The following is a 20,548-nucleotide window of genomic DNA, read 5'->3' on the forward strand; positions in this document are numbered from 1 at the left end:
GGGGAAGGTTCCCATACGTTGTTTCCAATGTAAAGTTCGAGTTGCAGAGTTGTGATGATAACGGCAGGCTCACTTGGCTACTACCATTCACAATCGAATTAGCAAGTTTTCATTATAGTGGGGAGGGTCCATTACCTACTGTGCTGTCACAATCTATTTTGGGGAGTTTTCATTACAATGGCAGGCACACTTTACTACTTCCAGACAGATTACAGTTGGGAAGTTTTTATTATAATAGCAGGCACTCCCTACTGCCAGTCAAAATTGTGTTGTGCTGTTATCATTATAATGACAGGCCCCTTTTCTTAATGACATTCACACCAAGTTGGTGAGTTTCCATTATAATAACAAGGCCACTATGCCTAATGCCAGTCACATTTTAGATGGGTAAATTTGTTCATAATGGCGGGCACACTTGCCTACTCCCAAACACAATCGGTTAGGGGAGTTTTGAACGAAATTGCATGCTCCCTTGACTTCTACCAGTCAAATCAAGAAGGAGATTATTAGTTACAATGGTAGTCCCCCCTTACTAATGCTAGTTACAAAGGAGTTGGAGAAGGATATCATTCCTACTGCCAGTAAAAGTCGGTGTGGAGAGTAATGATTACAATAGCAGACGCCTTCCTGCCGAGAGTCACTATCGATTAAATTGAAATAAGATATGAAATGGTTCAACATCTTTAAAAGTCACTATTGATGTAAAATATTATTTATAATGGCAAACACACCCTTTCCACATCACTACAAATTGACTTCAATGAATATATATAGATCGACATACGACATATATGCATGTTTACAATATTGCAAACCTTCATTCACAGATTGCTGCTAGACGATACATCATATCGACAAATGGATTGTACCAAAAGACGCATCATTTAGCGGTCTAAATGGGTGGTCTTAAGATATTTTCTCCTGTAAATTTAATTTTGTGTGGCTATTTCTAGCTGGGTGTAGCCCTTGTAAGACAGACCCTTGGATGAGTGTGGGCGGCATCTGCCATGTGTAGGTAACTGCGTGTTATTGTGGTGGAGGATAGTGTTATGTGTGGTGTGTGAGTTGCAGGGATGTTGGAGACAGCACCAACACCCAGTCCCCGAGCCAAAGGAATTAACCATTTTAAGATTAAAATCTCTGACTCGGCCGGGAATCAAACTCAGGAACCTCTGGACCAAAGGCCAGCATGCTTACCATTCAGCCATGGAGCTGGACATTTTCTCCTGTCTCATCTACTTATGGGTAAAATTGAGTTAAAAACGCTGAATAGGGTGAAATTTGGGTAAGGTTTTCTCACAATGCATTACTTTTGGGTTCTAATATGACAGTTACAAACATAGAATTTGGCTCACGTATGGATGGTGGGCCAATGTTCATGTAGAATTAGATGATTATACCTTTTTTATAAGTGTTCGTGTAGAATTAGATGATATATATACGAATATATATACAAATTATACATGTACAAAGAACAAAATGTAGATATTATCGAGAAATAGAGACAAATCTAACATATAAGGAATAGAGATACAACGAAACGTCATATGACCAAAGTTATAGATCACTCCAAATTGAACTGAAATTATGCCATCCATTTTGTGATATGACTTACCGTTTAGCCGCATAATATCTCAAAGCGAAGGTCTGCAGCGACATTAAAATTGTCTCAAAATTCCCATACTTTTCTGGGGTAAAAATGAAATATTTAAAGATCTTGGAAGCTAAGACATACAATTTTGCCATCTTTCAATTTTGTAGTTCATCTGGCAGATTGTGCCGCAATCTTGATTTTGGGCGAGGTGGGTAAAATTTAGGACTTTAAGGAAACTATAGCTAAAATATGCATATGGTCATTATTACCTCTTAAACGAATAGCTGTACAAAAATTTGCCAAAATAGTCAATGCACAGACACCTGGTGGTTACGATTTTATTTATATAAATAGATAAGGAATCTGGTCCATGAACAACACCTTTTGAGCTATGTCCACTGGACTTGCCTGCAAAACCAACCATTCATTATATCTCCCTTATTAATCCGCCTATCGAAAAAAATGCACATGAGAAAAAAGTTTTAGAAATGGATTTCCATCAAGGTCGGTCAATTTCCAGTCAGGTTGGTGTTGTATATATTGTGCGAAAGTAAAATCACTGTTTTGGTTCCCTATAACCCCCAGTCCATTCCGGGAATTTGAAATGGTATGGACCTAAAAGCTTACCTTTGGACACGTGGATGCTAAATATGAAATTCGATTGAAATATCTCCAGTAGTTTTCAAGTTATAAGAAATACACTTTACACACACCCACTCTTGAGTTAAGTCCGGTGGGACTTGTACCGAAAAACGATCCGTTAATTATATCTTGCTTATTAATCCTCATATCAAAATGATACACATGAGGAAAAAGGTTTAGAAAGTGATTTCCATTAAGTTTGGTTGTGTATATTGCCCCCTTAATGCCGGGCTCAGCTCGCCGGAGAGCGAGGGTCTCAAGGGTGGACCGTTCGCTATCGGCTGTGCAGAAAATTTTAAAGGCAGGGATAGATGAAGGACCAGCGACAAATGAAAGGAGACTAAAATAGGTTTACACATTTATTAAAAACTGACACTCTTTTAAAGAAACAATTAAATTCACAAAATCTGGGTTTGATTCTTGAAAATATCTTCTCCTCGTGCTATCATTCATGAGGGATCTCGCTCAAAATTAAATTCAACGACTGTTTCTTTCTGTAATAATAAATATAGGAATCATTAATTTACTGAAAAATTGATTGAAAAACAAAATAATATCTGATATCATCCTCCTATAATGATGATCAAATTGTTTAAATTAAAATGATCCATCTGGATTATTCTTATTTTCCCAGAAAATGATTATTTCCTTTTCCTTATTTAAATTATTGAAAATTATTTAATTCATCAATTTATGGTTAGCACGTCTTCCTTAGACTTTCCCTTTAATAATTACTTCATTTTTATAATTATTAATTGATTAAACTTCTTGTAATAAATTTTTACTTGAACTTATATCAACCTAGCTTTTGCTCAATTTTATGCAGAAAGTGACTGTACAATAACTAATAATTAAATCTCGTGACATCAGTCCACGGACGTTGCCTTCTCTTATTCACTTTAACTTAGTGAATTAGGCCCTAATCTATCTTAAATTACAATAAAATCTTCTAAAGATTCAAAATTGATCCAATTACGGACACGCGAAATAATACAAGTCGGTCAAAAATTTGACGCACATAATGAAGAATATCATCACAAAATCGTACAAGAAACATTCCAAAAACACAGAATAGGATCAAATCTCACATCACACATTCACACATGGGTACACGGCATTATTATAATATTATTTACACGAGCACTAACCCATTATTATTAAATTTAGGATTTACTGCATATTAGGGAAATCATTCTCTAGATGACACTATCACGCACATCCCAGGTATCAATTCAGAATGTGATAGAATTAAGGTTATCACTTATACGAAGAAATTAACTATACAACGATGTTCAAGGAATATTTAAATAGAAATCATCCCAATTAGGCGAATAGAATAACTATAACACAGGTCAAAATATTAGAATACGCGCTTACGGTACATGAGTTGCGGTATTTATTTTTATTCATCTATAATGTCGTGGCTCTCAATTATTCTGCACGGAAGCTCGAAGAAATCATGTCCACTGACACATCTCTTCCCAAAATTGACTCTAATGGATGCATAAATTACTCAAAATATAATGCCCATCTGCAAGTCATACTCAAATTAATAGCGCAGAAAACATACATATAATTCGTCATTACTCCGTCCGGAGAATTGCCATGTCCCCGGCTTACTTTACATAAAGTGAGCACACGATAATATTTTCCAAGAATAACCAACATTAAACCCATGACCTTATTAAATAAATTTAGCCCGTAATTAGCTTTAATTATTTTTACTCATTATTATTATTATATTCCTGACCGTGCATAATCTCATTCGCAAAGCTGTCGTATGAAGTTATTCGGATGACTCTAAACAAACTCGAACCCACAAACATGTCGTACAATCGTAGAATGAAATTCTACACTAAGAAAAACACTAGAACACTGTCCTAATTTGTCTCAATTAATTTTCCAAATTATTTCAAACTGATCAAATTTAACGTGGGGTTCAATTTTTTTTTTTTATCTCTCCTGCCTTCTAAATTCTTAGGACAGTTGAGGTCTCTCTCGATGACACACACTCATTTCTAACTAATAGAACAAATACACACTCATTCCAGAGCACTAACTACCTCTCACCAAAGAAAGAAGAATGAAAAGTCAAACTACTGCAAAACTAATAGAAATCTAAAGGAATAAGACAAGGCTACGCTTACAAACGTTTTACAAAGATAGAAAGAAATTGAATTCTTAAAGAATACTCATGTGACTGGTGTGAACTGGATTCTGGCGGATGACCTAGCACGTGGTCACATCACCTTCCATCGAACGAAGTCTCGCCCATGTCCGATGCCTTACATGTGTAGTGACTCATGGAGAAGCTGACGATATACAGGAACTTGCAGTATTCTTCGCGGAACTGGATAACCATCTTGCAGTAACTCGAACTAAGGACCTTTCTTCTTCCAAGTTCTTGTAGAAAGCTGAAACTAACAAAAGTCTTAGAAATAGCCCAGGATTCACTCACGATGCTTTATAATTTGGATGAAGACACTTATCTTAGGACAACCCTAAATAAATCGTAGCTAATTTTTCGAGTGTCTGAATTGCTGCTTATACATTCCTCGATGCCTTCTCTAAGGTAAAGTCTTCCGATGAAGCAAACGACGTCCAGTCTCTTCCGTTGCTGCAGTCAGAGTAATGCTCAAATTCAGCGTTCAGAAGTATAAAACACTCTACAAAATTTTCCTCTGGAATTACCATTAATTTCCTATCTTAAGACATAGGTGTGTCTCTTAATTACATTTAATTGGTGGATTTGTTGAATTCCTGTGAAGATTGTCATTTTTATTGGCTGCTCCAGTTTTACGTCACTTGACTTTCCATTTATTGATCGATTGAGATCAGGCTGCTCGCCGGGTCACGTGGTACGCACACATGTGTCTGAAGGCCACATAACAGGAATTCCACCCTGCTTCCTCGTTCTCTCTGTAGGTCGGGAAAAACCGGTTCGCGAAGTGACTGGCTCGCACTAGCACGAAATACAGAGTCTCACCCTCTTGCCGATTAAAATAATGTTCCAACAGGCTGATGAAATAAATCATTTTCTTTTTAATAAATTATGACCACTTTTGAAGGGGACAATATTTTGTGGAAGTGCAAAATCACAGTTTCAGTTTTGTACAAATCCCCCAGTTAGTTCAGGGATTTAGAAACAATATTGGCCCTAAAACCTACCCCAGGACAGGTGTATTCTAAATATGAAGTTTGGTTGAAATATATCCAGTTATAGACAAATAGACAAACAAACAGACACCAAAGCTAAAAACTATGCAGATGGTCATTATTACACTTGAAACGGATAACTATATGGAAATTTCGCCATAACAGTCAATGTACTGACACACAGCCGTTACGATTTTATTTATATAGATGACAGATAAGGATGGGCACGTTTGTAAGTGCAGACCTTCATTTCGAGATTTACTACTCCTAAACGGTACATCATATCAACAAACGGTTTGCACCATCAGATGCCGTTTTTATCACTGTACATGTTTGGTCTTAAAATATTTTCTCGAATCTTCCATACTTATGGGTTCGATTGAGTTATGATGTTTGAATGGGGTGAAATTTGGGTACATTTTTATCATTTTACATTATTTTTCACATACTCATGTGGAACCTAGAATCATGAAATTTGGTTCGCATATAGCCATTGGTCATGTCAATATGCGTGCCAAATTTGATTACGCTATCTTTCCTATAAGTGAGGGTGAGGGGGGTAAAATTTAGGACTTTCAGGATACTATAGCTAAAAAAGATGCATGTGGTCATTATTACCCCTTGAACGGATAGCTGTACAAAAATTTCAACAAAATGGTCAATGCCAGACAACCGATGGTTACGATTTTACGTGTAAAAAGAACATAATTTATGAACGTTCGAGAAATACAGCCAAATCTAATGTATAAGGGAGAGAAAGATGACAAAAAGTAGTAGGACCAAAGTTATAGATCACTTCAAATTGAACTCAGATTGTGCCATCCGTTTTGTGATGCGACTTTCCATTTAGCTGCGAAATATCTCAAAACAGAGGTATGCACCATTATCAAAATTGCCTCCTTATTTCAAAATTATTCAGGGATAAAAACTGAAAAATTTAAAGATCTTGGAAGTTTTCCATCGGTTACAGGCTAAAATGTGTAATTTTGCCAAATTTTAATTTTCTAGCTCATCTGGCAGATTGTGCCACAATCTTGATTTTGGGTGAGGGGGGTAAAATTTAGGACTTTCAGGATACTATAGCTAAAAAATATGCATATGGTCATTATTACCCCTTAAACGGATAGCTGTACGAAAATTTCACCAAAATAGTCAATGCCAGACACCCAGTGGTTATGATTTTATTTATGTAAGTAGATAAGGAATCTGCTCCATGTACAACACCTTTTGGGCTATTTCCGGTGGACTTAGCCTGCAAAACCGACCATTCATTATATCTCCCTTATCAATCCTCCTGTCAAAAAAATGCACATGGGATAAAAAGAGTTTTAGAAATGGATTTCCATCAAGGTTGGTCGATTTCCAGTCAGGTTGGTCTTGTACATATTGTGGGAGAGTAAAATCACTGTTTCAGTTCCCTATAAACCTTAAGTCCATTCCAGGAATTTGAAATGGTACGGACCTTAAAACAAACCTTTGGACAGGTGGATGCTAAATATGAAGTTTGGTTGAAATATATCTTCAGCGCGGTAGTTTTCAAGTTATAAGAAATATGCTTTACATGCACCTGCTCTTGAGTTAAGTCCGGTGGGACATGTACAAAAAAACGACCCGTTAATGATATTTTTCTTATTAATTTTCATATCAAAATTATGCAAATGAGAAAATAAGGTTTATAAATTGATTACCATTAAGGCAGGTAGATTTCCATTTTGATTGTGTATATTTTGTGGAAGTGCAAAATCATTGTTTCAGTTTCGTATAAACCCCCAGTCAGTTCAGGGATTAAGAAACAATATTGGCCCTAAAACCTACCCAAGGACAGGTGGATTCTAAATATGATGTTTAGGTAGAAATATATCCAGTAGTTTTCAAATTATAGACAAACAGACACCAGAGCTAAAAAATATGCAGATGGTCATTATTACACCTCAAATGGATAACTGTACGGAAATTTTGACAAAATAGTTAATGTACAGACATACATTCATTACGATTTTAATTATATAGATAACTTGCCACCTGGGTGACTGCTCTAAATGCATATCAGCGGTGATACCAATATAATGGTCCGTTATTGGACATTATAAATTTCCCAGCTAACTCATTCTTGGTTGCCTGCATTTCGCCCTCGTGTGCTAAGTTGGGCTCATCTGTTGGTACTTAGCTAAGTATTATAAATTATTATAAATTTACTCATTCAGGACAAATATTTCATGTTCCCTATGGGAATCAACATCTATATCATATCAGTGGTGATTGATTGATTGATTGATTGATTGATTGATTGATTGATTGATTGATTGATTGATTGATTGATTGATTGATTGATTGATTGATTGATCGATCTATCTATCTATCTACAAATCATAAATGGTGTGATGATACCAATGGTGTCAAAAGCTGCATCACTACATTCAACACACATACAGTTAATTGGTTAGTTAATTTGCTTGCTGCTGCCCTCTTAGACCTTTGCGTCACCGAGGCGCTGAAATCATAAAGCATTCTGAACGCAAAAACAATTATAAGGGTCAGTCACATGGGCTTGCAGTATGCTCTGATGATAATAAGCATCAGCAGCGGTGAATGTGTTAACTTTATACTGTATACACAGCATTTTGCCTGCAGGTACAAAATTTTTAACCATAACCTGATCTCTGACTTTTAAATTGGTGGGCCTCCGTCCACGATCATATCTTTCTCTAACCTTTTCATGAGAAGCTTTAAGGTGACTTTTAGCCTTTTTCCATAGATCTCTAATATTATTGGGGTTTATTGTCTCTGGCAATATCTCATTAAGTGACCAAAGATTAGAAAGCAGAATGTTGGGAACAAACTTGAACATGACAGATGCTGGAGTAAACTTGTGGGATTCATGAACTGTTTAAGGCAAAAAATAACCAATGCAAGGAAGTATCCCACCTGGAATGATCTTCATGATGAAAAGCAATCAACACTGATCGAAGGTTACAACTGACCCGCTCAGCCAGAGATGGTTGAGGGTAAAAAGCAGAAGTTGTTACATGTGAAATAGACAGGTCAAAACAGAATTTTTGTAATAAGTTGGATGTGAAAGCCTTAACATTATCAGAAACTATGTAAGTTATTGACAAGGACCAAAAGAAGCAAAGACAGTATTAAGACAAGACTGAGACTGTAGATTGAGCAGTGGCCAGCTTAGTCGGAAACAACCATGAAAATTGAGTGAAGCCATCTACACACACCAGAATGAATTTATTTCCGTTCCCCTTTGATTGGGGGAAAGGTCCAATGTAGTCTATATAGGTGCTCCATGGGGCGAGATGCTTGATGTGATGACAATAGCCCTAGCTTAGTGGACAAGGTGGGCTTACCACACAAGCAAGATTTACAGGATTTAACCATTTCTCGGATTTCACCGTCCATACTCTTCGAAATAAACATCTCTCTGATCTTTTCCTGAGTTTTAAAGATACCTAAATGCCCCCCTAATGGAGTCTCATGATAGTATTTTAAAGATCATGGGTACAAGCACAGCTGGAACCACTACTTTCATCTTCTGATCGTGCCTCGAAGGGCATCATAAAACCCTGTTCCTTAATACATAAGGGACAGCATGTTCCCCAGAAGAGAGGGGTTTTCATAATGGGAGCCAGCACTGGATCTTCACGTTGATATTTCTCAATATCCAGAAATAACGTAGGGGCATCAGTCAGAATAGCATCCATTTTAAGGCTTGATTATCCGTCTCTAATTCAAATTTGACATGTTCCAGATAAAGACGGAAATTCTCTAGAGCAAACAATACTGCCAAACCATCAAGTTCATAGATAGAATATTTGGCTTCTTGAGCCGATAAGGCCCTAGAAGCAAAGGCGATGGGCCGCCTTCCGAGTTCGGTTTCCTGAAGAAGAACAGCGGCAACAGCTGATGAAGAGGCATCTGTTTGGACTATGAATTTCTTAGAGAAATCGGGCATGTCTAATACAGAGGCATTACAGAGATCGAATTTCAGGTCTTCAAAAGCGGCTTGCTGAGACGGCCCCCACTCAAATTTGATGCCTTTCCTATGCAGTAAGTTCAGGGGCGCTGCCCTGTTAGTGAAGTTAGGAATTTCCTGAAGAAATTCACCATGCCTATGGACCTGGCAATGACTTTGATCTCCTTTGGAGGCTTGAAGTCACGAATAGCCTGTGTTCTGGATTGGTGTATGGAAACACCATCAGGCAACACAATATTCCCTAAGAACGACATAGTAGGCTTAGCAAAAGCTACCTTAGATAGTTTAATAATCAACCCAGCCTTCCAAAGGCGATTGAAGACTTCCTTCAGATGATCTAAATGTTCTTCAAAGGTCTCAGAAAACACAACGACATCATCGAAGTAATGATACAGATATTCAAATTTGATATTAGAGAAGACCCTATCTAGCAGTCTAGTAAGAACAGCTGCCCCCATGGGGATCCCAAAAGGCACACGGTTATATTCATACGAGTTCCAATCCGTAGTGAAAGCCGTTAGATGTTTCGATTCTTCTGCTAACGGTATCTGGTTATATGCCTGATTAAGATCAAGTATGGTAAAGAACTTGGCCTTTTGAAACCATGAGAAACAAGTGTGAAAATCAGGAAGGGCCACAGATTGTAACACCACTTTATGGTTCAAAGCCCTGTAATCAATAACAGGCCTGAAGCCTCCTTGGGGTTTCGGCACAAGAAAAATGTGCGATGAATACGCCGACTTAGAAGGTCGAATGATACCATCCTTTAACATCTGATCGATGATTTCCTAAAGAGCCTTCATTTTAGGTGGAGATAGCTTGTAAGGCAGAAACCTAACTGGAATAGAATCAGTTAACTCAATCTTATATTCAATAAGGTCAGTAACTCCAAGTGTATCTGAAAATACATCAGGAAAGGACTGACACAGCCTTCTCATACTTTCTACCTGATCCTCAGGTAGATGCCTAAGATCTAACAACACCTCACTCTGGGTAGGCCAAACAGATGAACATGATACAGAATTACACTTCAAAAGGGGAATATTACAGTTACTAGCAAACGTGAAGGTGCACGACTTGCTCAGAATGTCAAGCACAAGACCCATACTGGACATGAAATCGGCCCCCAATATTACAGGGCAAGACAATTTAGCAACAAACAACCTCACTTTCCAAGTAAACTTTGAAATACAAACCTTAGCAAAAATGAAACCTAAAATTTCTAATGGAGAGGAATTAGCCAAAACACATTTAACAGAAGAGGTATAATAGTCCAGAAATTTACAAGAAGTTTTTAATTTAGAATACCATTCCTCAGAAATTATGGAACTCACACTTCCTGAGTCTAATAGGGCTGTGACTGGTTTGTTATTTACTTCAATTTTCAGGAATGGCATGAATCCTGAGGTCTCTGCCGCAATTGTGAGGCATTCTCTAGGGCCTTCAAATTACAAATTAGAAGAAATTTCACCCTTAACAGAATTTTTACTTGGTTTAATGGGGGCTGAGCCTCGGGAATGTGAACATGCCGACTCAGCCGAAGATACTAGTCATTTCCTATTACCAGGGTTACAGAGGTAGCACCAGAAGTTGAGCAAGATGGTGTGCTGTTAAGATTAGTGCAATTCTTGGAAAGATGAGAAAAAGAGCTGCATTTAAAGCAACCTTGAGATGAACCTGCTCTGTTCCTAGTCCCACTAGATTTTGTCAAGGGGCATTTGTTTTGAAGATGTTCAGTTGATCCACATGCATAACACTTGCGACTGGGAAAAGTTCGGCAAGGTGCTGGCCAAGAATTGTCAGAAGATGGAGACTCGTAACATATCAGCGTACCTTACTCCTTCAGTTGACACAGCCATTTCCCCTAATTCTGAGAAGGTTTGAGGTCAAGATGCAAAACATAGATACGACCTATAGGGCGGAGAGATATCTTCAACAATCGTCTGCACAATTTGGTCTTCAGGAAAATGAAGAGCGAATATCCTGGTGTAAAACTTCTCCTTCTTCTTCTTTAGCGTTTCTCCCGCCTGGTGGCAGGGTCCGCTGTATGGATTCGTTGTCTCCATTTAATTCGGTCACGGGCCACGTCAGGATGTAGTCTTACAGCTTTCAGGTCGTTGTGCACTGTATCGATCCATCGCTGTCTTGGTCGTCCCTTGGGACTCTTTCCAGCGACTTCCAATGTATACGCTGACTTTGCCAGTGTATTGTCTTCTGCACGCAATACATGTCCAAACCAGCGCAGACAATTTTCCTGCATTTTCTTCTGGATTGGTGCAACGCCAAAGCGTTTCCTAATATTGTCATTTGAAATATGATCCACTCTAGTGATGCCAGCTGTCCACCTAAGCATCTTTGTCTCCATGACGCTTAGTCGACGTCCTATCTCCTTCGTAGCAGGCCAACACTCGGTGCCGTAGAGAGCGACGGGACGGATAACAGTCCGGTAAATCTTAGATTTCAGATGATCCTTCATCCGACGGTTGCAGGTGACGCCCGTTGTCATTCGCCACTTCAGCCAGGCTGCGTGTATCCTTGTGTTGATCTCATCAGTAAGTCTGCCATCGGCAGAGAGTGTGGAGCCCAGATATTTAAATTTCTCTACTCATGGTAGATCTTCACCATCAACGTGGATGGTTCCAACTTCTTGAGGATCTAATGTCATGCACTCTGTCTTCTTTTTGTTGAGGCGCAGGCCGTATTGTGCTAGTCGGTTGTTCCACTCTTCTGTTTGGCGCTGGAGATCAGACTTATTCTCAGCAGCCAACATGACATCATCAGCATAGAGAAGTGTCCATGGTATTGGCTTGTGCAGATCGGATGTAACAGTGTCCATCACAAGAATGAACAGCAATGGTGATAAGGCAGAGCCTTGATGTACTCCTACAGTGATGCGGAAATCATCGGACGCTCCTGCGGCAGCTTGAACATAACTCCCTGGTTCTACGTAGAGCATCTGTACCCACTTAACAAGGTGCTCTGGAATGCTATGTTCTCGTAGCACTAACCAGATTAGGTCATGTGGCACCCGATCAAAGGCCTTCTCAAGATCCAGAAAAGCGAGATGAAGAGGCTTATGTTTTTCATTGTGTTTTTCTCAACTAACAGCCGTGCAGCGCGGATTGCATCCGTTGTGCCACAGTTTTTCATGAATCCAGCTTGGTTCGTTGTAAGTTTAGCTATCTGGCGAATCCTTTTGTCAAGAATACGTTCAAAGATCTTCATTGCGTGGCTCAGAAGTCTGATCGGGCGATAATTAGAACAATCGGCAGGACTTCCCTTCTTCTTGAAGATTGGTACGGTAATGCTCCGTCGCCAACCTGATGGTATTTGACCTTCTTTGATGATCTGATTGAAAAGCTGTGTTAGCCATATTGCCGCATCCCACCGTTCAGAGCACCAGAACTCTGCCGGAAGGTCATCGGGGCCGGTGGCTTTTCCTGGTTTCATCTCCTTCAGAACAGCCTGAACTTCCGTGACGTCAATTTCCTTCACTGGGCCTTTTTTTTTTTTTTTTTTTTTTGCTAGGGGCTTTACGTCGCACCGACACAGATAGGTCTTATGGCGACGATGGGATAGGAAAGGCCTAGGAGTTGGAAGGAAGCGGCCGTGGCCTTAATTAAGGTACAGCCCCAGCATTTGCCTGGTGTGAAAATGGGAAACCACGGAAAACCATTTTCAGGGCTGCCGATAGTGGGATTCGAACCTACTATCTCCCGGATGCAAGCTCACAGCCGCGCGCCTCTACACGCACGGCCAACTCACCCGGTCACTGGGCCTTCAATAGCGGAGGTGGTTGGGATTGGTGGGTGGGGAAATTCTTCGGTTGAAAGTTTCTCAAAATAGCTCCGCCAGCGTTCTCGCGCTTTCCTCCAGTCGACCAGCAGGTCACCTTTTTCGTCATTGATGCCATAGAAACGTTGGACGTCTTCTGTTTTGCGGTGCCTCAATTTGAGTAGCCGGTAAATGTGCCGCTCGCCTTTGCGCGTGTCAAGTTTTGCATATAGGTCTGCATATCGGTTTGCTTTTGTTACAGCAATGACCTTCTTCGCCTCACTACGGGCTGTTTTGTAGGCATCCCAACGAGATGGAGTTTTATCTGAAAGAAACTCATGGTACAGCTGTTTCTTCTTCCACACTGCATCTTTAACATCATCATTCCAAAGCCATGTGTCTTTGTCAATCCTACGTCGTCCTGGTTTAGTTGTTCCAAGAATAGAGCGTGCGGCTTCATGAACGGCGTCTTTCAGTTTAGTCCAGCTCTCTTCAACCGTGGTGATTGGTGACACTGTAATTTTTGTAACAATGTCGGCCTCCTTCTCCTTGTAATGCCACCATTTGATTCTTTTAGGTCCATTTCTGGGTAAGAATTCAGCTCTTGGCGGCTTCATCCGTAGCTTACAGATGACAGGTCGGTGTTGCATCGCGACGGTTTCATAAGGAATAACTTTTGTATCTAGAACATCTTTGAAATTCCATCATCTCACAAGGATGTAGTCAATCTGAGTTGCATTGGAGCTACTGTAGAACGTGATTAGATGAGTATCACGCTTTTAGAACCAGGTGTTCGTGATGATCAGATCATGAGTTTCTGCATAATCAAGAATTCGTTGGCCGTCGCCGTTCTTCTCTCCATATCCATGTCCACCATGGGCAGTGTGGTCTTCTTTCCTCTGTCCAACATGTCCATTAACACATTCACGCCCATCATCTGAGCGGCTATTTAAAGGGCTGGCCCAGCTATTCCAGCTGTTAGTGGCAGAGCAAACAACAACGAATTCTTTTCACAATATGTTCTAAACTGAACAAGATATGGAAACAAAATTTTCCACATACCTTAACGAAGTCCTCTAGTATCTTTGTAGGGTGTGGTAGGTAATGTCACACTTTCCTGGATGAATAGGAACACTAAACATTCCAAAATATAGCGTGTTTCACTAATAAATTTATTTTTGAAGCACACTTTGCACATTCTTCAGGGGAACGTGTCTATATTTGATGGTGGAAACTTTAAGAGAATGCACTCTTTTCTCTTCGCATCTAACCTAAATGATGGATCCTTGGCCGGTGCCCTTTTTGGCGGCAAAATTGCAGGACGTTGACTTGGAGCTGATGACGTAGATGGAGCTGAGATTTTGGTGACTGTACTTTTATGTCGGGTTCACTGTTTACCCCGTTTGAGAATTGCCTGGTGTTCCTTTAGATCTTTTGGTACACCCCTATTCGACCGTATTGTTCCCCATACGGCAGTGTTCTGTTCCCATAATTGTTTCGCGAGTCAACGCTATTTGTAATAATTGTCCATATAGACTGTATACCCCTGGCCAAGATAATTTTCAAGCAGTTGAAAAACTGTGCTTTGTATATTCGCATCACTTGCATCATTTATATTGTCCCTACAGGCCATGGTTATACTTCAGAACACGACTATACACACGCTTGTGCAATCACAAACCAACCACGCAGCTAGTTGTGCGAGCGCTAGGCTATCTTCAGAAACAAAACAAAGAAAGTGCATTGGGAGGGAAAATCGCCGTGGCCATGTGGTTTTCGGTGAATAGAAACATTCATAAGGGTATTACATTCATCTCTCTCGCACATATTTGTGACCAAAATAGATCCCAGCTGCGTAGGAACGCCTCGAGTTCAAGGTTGCGCTTATCCGGGCTAACTCGGATACGGTCCTCAGCATGCTCACGCGCTATAGGCAATAACTCGGATACGGGCGTGAATGTGTTAAGATCACCGGCAATGATAACGTAGTCTTCTGGTGGCACTTCAGCGGTCTTCTCGTCAAGCAGTTCCCAGAAAGCATCTTTTGTTTCCACGTCTAGGCCAGTTTGTGGAGCATAAGCACTGAAAAAATGGACCTTCCTTCTATCCGCGACATATACAATTTTCATCAATCGATCATTGTAGCGTTGCACCTCAGAGACAGAACCATCAAATTTTGCTGATATAACAATGCCAACACCGTTAGTTGTTCTTCGGGTTCCGTTGTATATGAGTTTGTATCCACACCCAATGTCACGTGTCTTTTCTCCACTCCATCTTGTCTCCTGCACCGCGCAGATGTCTATTTGCCTTCTTTCAAGTGCTGTGGCCAGTTCACTGCTTCGACCAGACATAGTCCCGACGTTTAGTGATGCTATACAGAAAGTGGGGGCTCGCTTGTTTAGCCGTTGCCGCCCGTGCGACGGTAACCCTTGCATACTTTTCGTGCTGGCTGGGCCCTGCCAACACGCGTTGCTTTTAGCGGGGGACGCCCTAGCCATGGTTCCGATTCCATGAGACATTTCCATAAAGATGTGACAGTATGTTTTTACGGCCGGCTTGTCACGGAGCCTGTCGCCAAGCATTTTAGAGCTGCTTTTGTAGCTGCTCCTCTGGAGAACAAACGCTATGTTCCTCTCTCCATTAACTCCCAGAAAGATAGAGTGCCTCATTTGCTAACTACACCGACCGATGGTCTCCATCTCCGCCGAAGTTGCCATTAAGGACTTTGACTCACTTCCATCACTGATGAAAGTTATTTCTAGTGTGGCCCGAAGTCCACAAAAATACAACCAGGACTGTGAGTCCTGGAGGCAGCTCTTCCGCTCTCTCCGCCGTTGGGAATCTGAAACTCCTCTTCCGTCTTTGAGACCGTTGGCCAGGTTTCACCTAGTAACCCTAGGCAGGGGCCCTTACAGGGTACTACCATCCGGAGCCAGATGGACCCAGGTTTTTTAACGAGGTGTTACTCCTCCCCCTGCTCCTTCCCCATCACTTGCGTGATGGGGTGCCGGACTTGGGACCGGCAATCCCTCCTACAATCAATCGGGAAATTAAAAAAAAAAAAAACGATGTTGTGGCTTTGGAGCGAGAACTGCTGACACTAGTGAATACACTACCACAGGCCACAATGGTCAGAGCGAAACTGGTGTAAAACTTAATATCCTGAATAAAGTCGGCAAGGTTTTCATCCAACCTCTGCACTCTAAAGTAGTACTTTTGTGTTATCGATGACCTGGCTCTAGCCGGAATGAAGTTAGCCAGTAGGTGGGCATGGAATTCTTCTATAAATGATTGATCAGCTATTGCTTGAACTATTTTGTCCAAAGGACACCTACAGAATAAGGGTAAATAATGTGAAGTATTTGGAGTGAGACAGAGCAAACACTAAAGCATGATCTTGAAATTCCACTAGAAATCTTAAGAAATGATTTCATTAGTTGAATTTACTGAAAACGTGGAAATGCCTTTAATCAACATAGCCAAGGGGTGAGGCAAACTGCTGAAACCAGGTGACATAATAGAGGACTGCACTGAAGGTGAAGAAGCATTAGTCATAAAGAACGGTAGAAGTTGTCTTGGATGACCAGACTCTGTTTCCGATGAGGCAGATGTTTGTTGAGTGGCAACAGATTTCCTACTCTCAATAGGAGTAGTGGCCCCGTTCAACAATTGACTAACTCTATTTGCCATATCCGAGGGTGTTCTAATAGATTACTGGCTTCCTTAGCATGATTCTCTTTCAATTTTAGAGACAATAGGTCCCTAGCCCTATTGTAGAAAAGAATCAGCCTAGCCTGCACTCTTTTAAGTTGGTTGGCAGATGGATCACTCACTTCAAAGAAACTAACTATAGAAGCTAGCTCGGTGGTATTGTCTGTGATAGTGGATAGAGCCTCATCAATTTCTTTCTCCCCAAATACCGGAATGCAGATAGGAAGTTCTAACGACTATTCAAGTTTGGCAACATCTGCCACAACCGTGCCTCCAGAAGCTCGTAGATTAATTCCTCCTTGTGCAAGTACCCGGGAGCGAGGAATTCATGAGGACCAGGCATGTTTACTGAAAAATGAAACAATTTAGAAAATTTCCAGCAGCCGAGAAAATCTTTAGAGTTCAGAGCGAATTCTACACTTAGCCATCAAAAGGGGCTTTATCTAGACCCATTCAACCATGCCCTGCTACCACTTGTTCTGAGGTTTTCTGTGGAACGCAGAGGTGAAAGAAGGTGCTGGTGGGAATGGGTCTATCTACGATAGTCCAAGATTAGTTTAAAACTTTAAAATAAAGGTTATATTTCTTTTCAGATATTAAATTTTAACAAACAACAAGATTTCAGGTACAGAGTTAGTTTGTACAAATAGAAAAGCAGAAAAACCAAGAGTTGGTAAGTTACGATTTGAGCTTCAAGCTCATAATTTACAAAGATTCCAACATCTCTAATGTCGCGTTTAGTTAGATAGGCAAGGAGACGAATCTCCCAATTTCTTTCACAGGAAATTCTAAATCACAATTTTGAAGAGCACTTTGCTCCAATAGTTACAGAATATGGCCTTCTTAAGGCACCCTTCAGTATCACACAAACATATATTATATTACGAAAGAGCCTCTATGCTCTGTAATTCAACCAAGGAGACTGTGCTCCCAAACCCTAACACATACTGAAGGCAACTTTTAACTTTTACATTTGCTCAATAAACTTTACAATTTCTGGCCTCTATAGGCACGACCTAAATTAACAAGACTGTATTGGTAGTCTTTTAAGTTTGCATGAAAGAGATATTACAGGGGTATTGATTACCCATTCTACCGGGCCTTTGTGGAAAACAACAGGCTTAATTACCTGTCCAAAACTCAAAATATATGGAGGTGGACACTTGCACTCCTTGAAATTAAGAGGTAAAAACCCTATTTGGGCTAGTGGCCTGATGTTACAGAGGCTAATCCCAAACTACTGAGGTGACTAGATGGACAAGTTAATTTACATTTACAAGTGAAAAACAGTTACAAAATCGTTGTCACCTCAAGATTAATTGAAGGAGAATTCGAGAGGGTAACGTACTCTCTACGTCCAGTTTTCAGTTAAGTACTTTTGACTTGAACTTTTACATGAGAAGAAAGAAAAGTTTACATTTTAGGAAATTGACTGTCACATAGTTAAAGATTGGAACCTTCCCCTCTAATCAGCTTGCGGAGATAACTACTGTGATAGAAATATGGTGGCGATTACCTTAGCTGGTGTTCTGCCTGCCAAAGAACAAGGCCGCTGCCTCCTCTCTTAGCACACACACTTAATAGCACGACGATCAATAAGACAAGTTAACTTGAAAAACTGACAGCTTTTATACCCAAGAGGAAGGTTTGAGAAGGCTCTGGACTAAAACCAGACACACCCTCTCATTTTTATTGGACAGTCGAAAATTAAATACACAAAATTTGTGATTGGCCCAAATCCAAAGTTGGCGGGATCAATAAAAGGTGTTACAAACCTTGAAGTATCAATAACACAGAAAGACAATTCAGTTCAGAAAACCTAATAAACACCAAATTTCCTTAAATTTCTAGTTATTCCACTTCATACCAGAGTGCATGACATCAGTTCTTAAATAGAGACATCTATGAAAAGAAGTCCTAACTTCTTGAAATAGCTGTTGTGAACTTTGATACACCCCCAAAAAAGAAAAGACATCCAGTCAGTTTAGGAAACCTTAAAATAACACATTACTCTATCACTTTAGTAGTGACATCTATTGATCTTCTTGCACTAATTGTTTCAATTTTTGTATGATAGATAGCATTCTTCAAGACACTTCATTTAAAGGCACAGGGTTGAGGTGTACCTCCCGGTACAATTATTATTATGTCCAACTGAGGAGCACACTTGAACTTATTTAGCTGATGATTTTGCCTTCTTCTCTTCCCAAAATCTCTTCATCCTTTCACTGAAATTCTTCTTATGTTCTTCTGTCCAGGTTTTATTAGTTCTAGCTTTTGGTTCTGTGAAACAATGGTTATTAATCAGTGTTCTGAAAGCAAATAAGCTCTTCTCTGTTTCCTGGTTGATGTTGATTTCCTGAAGATCTGATTCTATTTCATTTACCCAGTTGTTCTGGACTTTCAGTATGAGGGCAAGATTTAGAATTCTTTTCGTCACTCTATCATTGTTCATTCTGGGAATGTGACCATAGAATTTCAATCTCCTTTTCCTGATAGTGTCTGAGATTTTTTCAGCATGGCAATAAATTTCATGAGATTTCCTTTTCATCCATACTCCCTCTGTGCAGACTGGGCCGAACATTTTCCGTCAAATTTTTCTTTCTTGATTTTCTATATCTTTTATGAGTGATCTACCACCAATGATTAAGGTTTCCGATGCATATAATTGCTTCAGGTTTATTCATCATCATCATCATCATCATCAATATCCCACTCCAGTCACCCGGGTGTGGTTAACAAGCCTCCTCCACTCCTTTCTGTCCTTTCACTTATCCTGCTCCATTACTTCCTCCACATCCCTTCCAGCTTCTCTAATGTCCTTCCAAATCTGATCCATCCACCTTCTTCTTGGTCTTCCAACTGGTCTCTTTCTTTTGACTTCTCTTTCCAGTTCCCTTCTTGCTACCTGTTCCTTTCCCATTCTTTTCACATGTCCGAACCATCTCAGTCTTGCTTTCTGTATCTTCTGTACTAACAGTTCCATATTTAGCTCTTCTCTGATTTTAATATTTTGAATTCTATCTGTTGTCTTTTTAACCAATGTCCTTAAAAATTTCATTTCTACTGCTTGGATCTTACTATCTTGTCTCTTATTAGTTACCAGCATTTCTAGTCCTATGTTACAATTGGTATGAAATACTGTTTATACAATGTTAATTTTGTTCTCTTGAGTGCTTTGTCATCCCATAAAAGCTCTCTGACTTGGTGATAAAATGTTGTTTTCTTTCTTTTTTTTTTTTGCTATTGGCTTAACAATACCAATATAATGGTCCATTATTGGACATTATAAATTTTCCAGCTAACTCATTCTTGGTTGCCTGCGTTTCGCCCTCATGTGCTAAGTTAGGCTCGTCAGTTGGGACTTAGCACACCCCCCAAGACGCAAGGCTAGTGCATACCGTGGAGGCCTTATTCAAATAGTTGTTTCATTCTCTCCGTGAGGGGAGCGGGCCACCAGTCCAACAAAGGGACTCTTTGGCCGATTACATGTACAATAATGTGTTGTGAAATGTTTTAGATGAGTGTGTGCTTATAACACACGTTTTACGAAAGTTAAAAAAATAGTCTTCTTTTGTAGAACACATCAGCAAAAATGAAAGTCTGTTTCTTGAAGTACGAATCACTACAAACTTAACATAAGAACAGTAAACATTGTTTTCTTGAAGAGAAAGAATATTGAATGA

This window comes from Anabrus simplex, chromosome 1 (assembly GCF_040414725.1).
Source record: "Anabrus simplex isolate iqAnaSimp1 chromosome 1, ASM4041472v1, whole genome shotgun sequence".
In the NCBI taxonomy this organism is placed as follows: domain Eukaryota; kingdom Metazoa; phylum Arthropoda; class Insecta; order Orthoptera; family Tettigoniidae; genus Anabrus; species Anabrus simplex.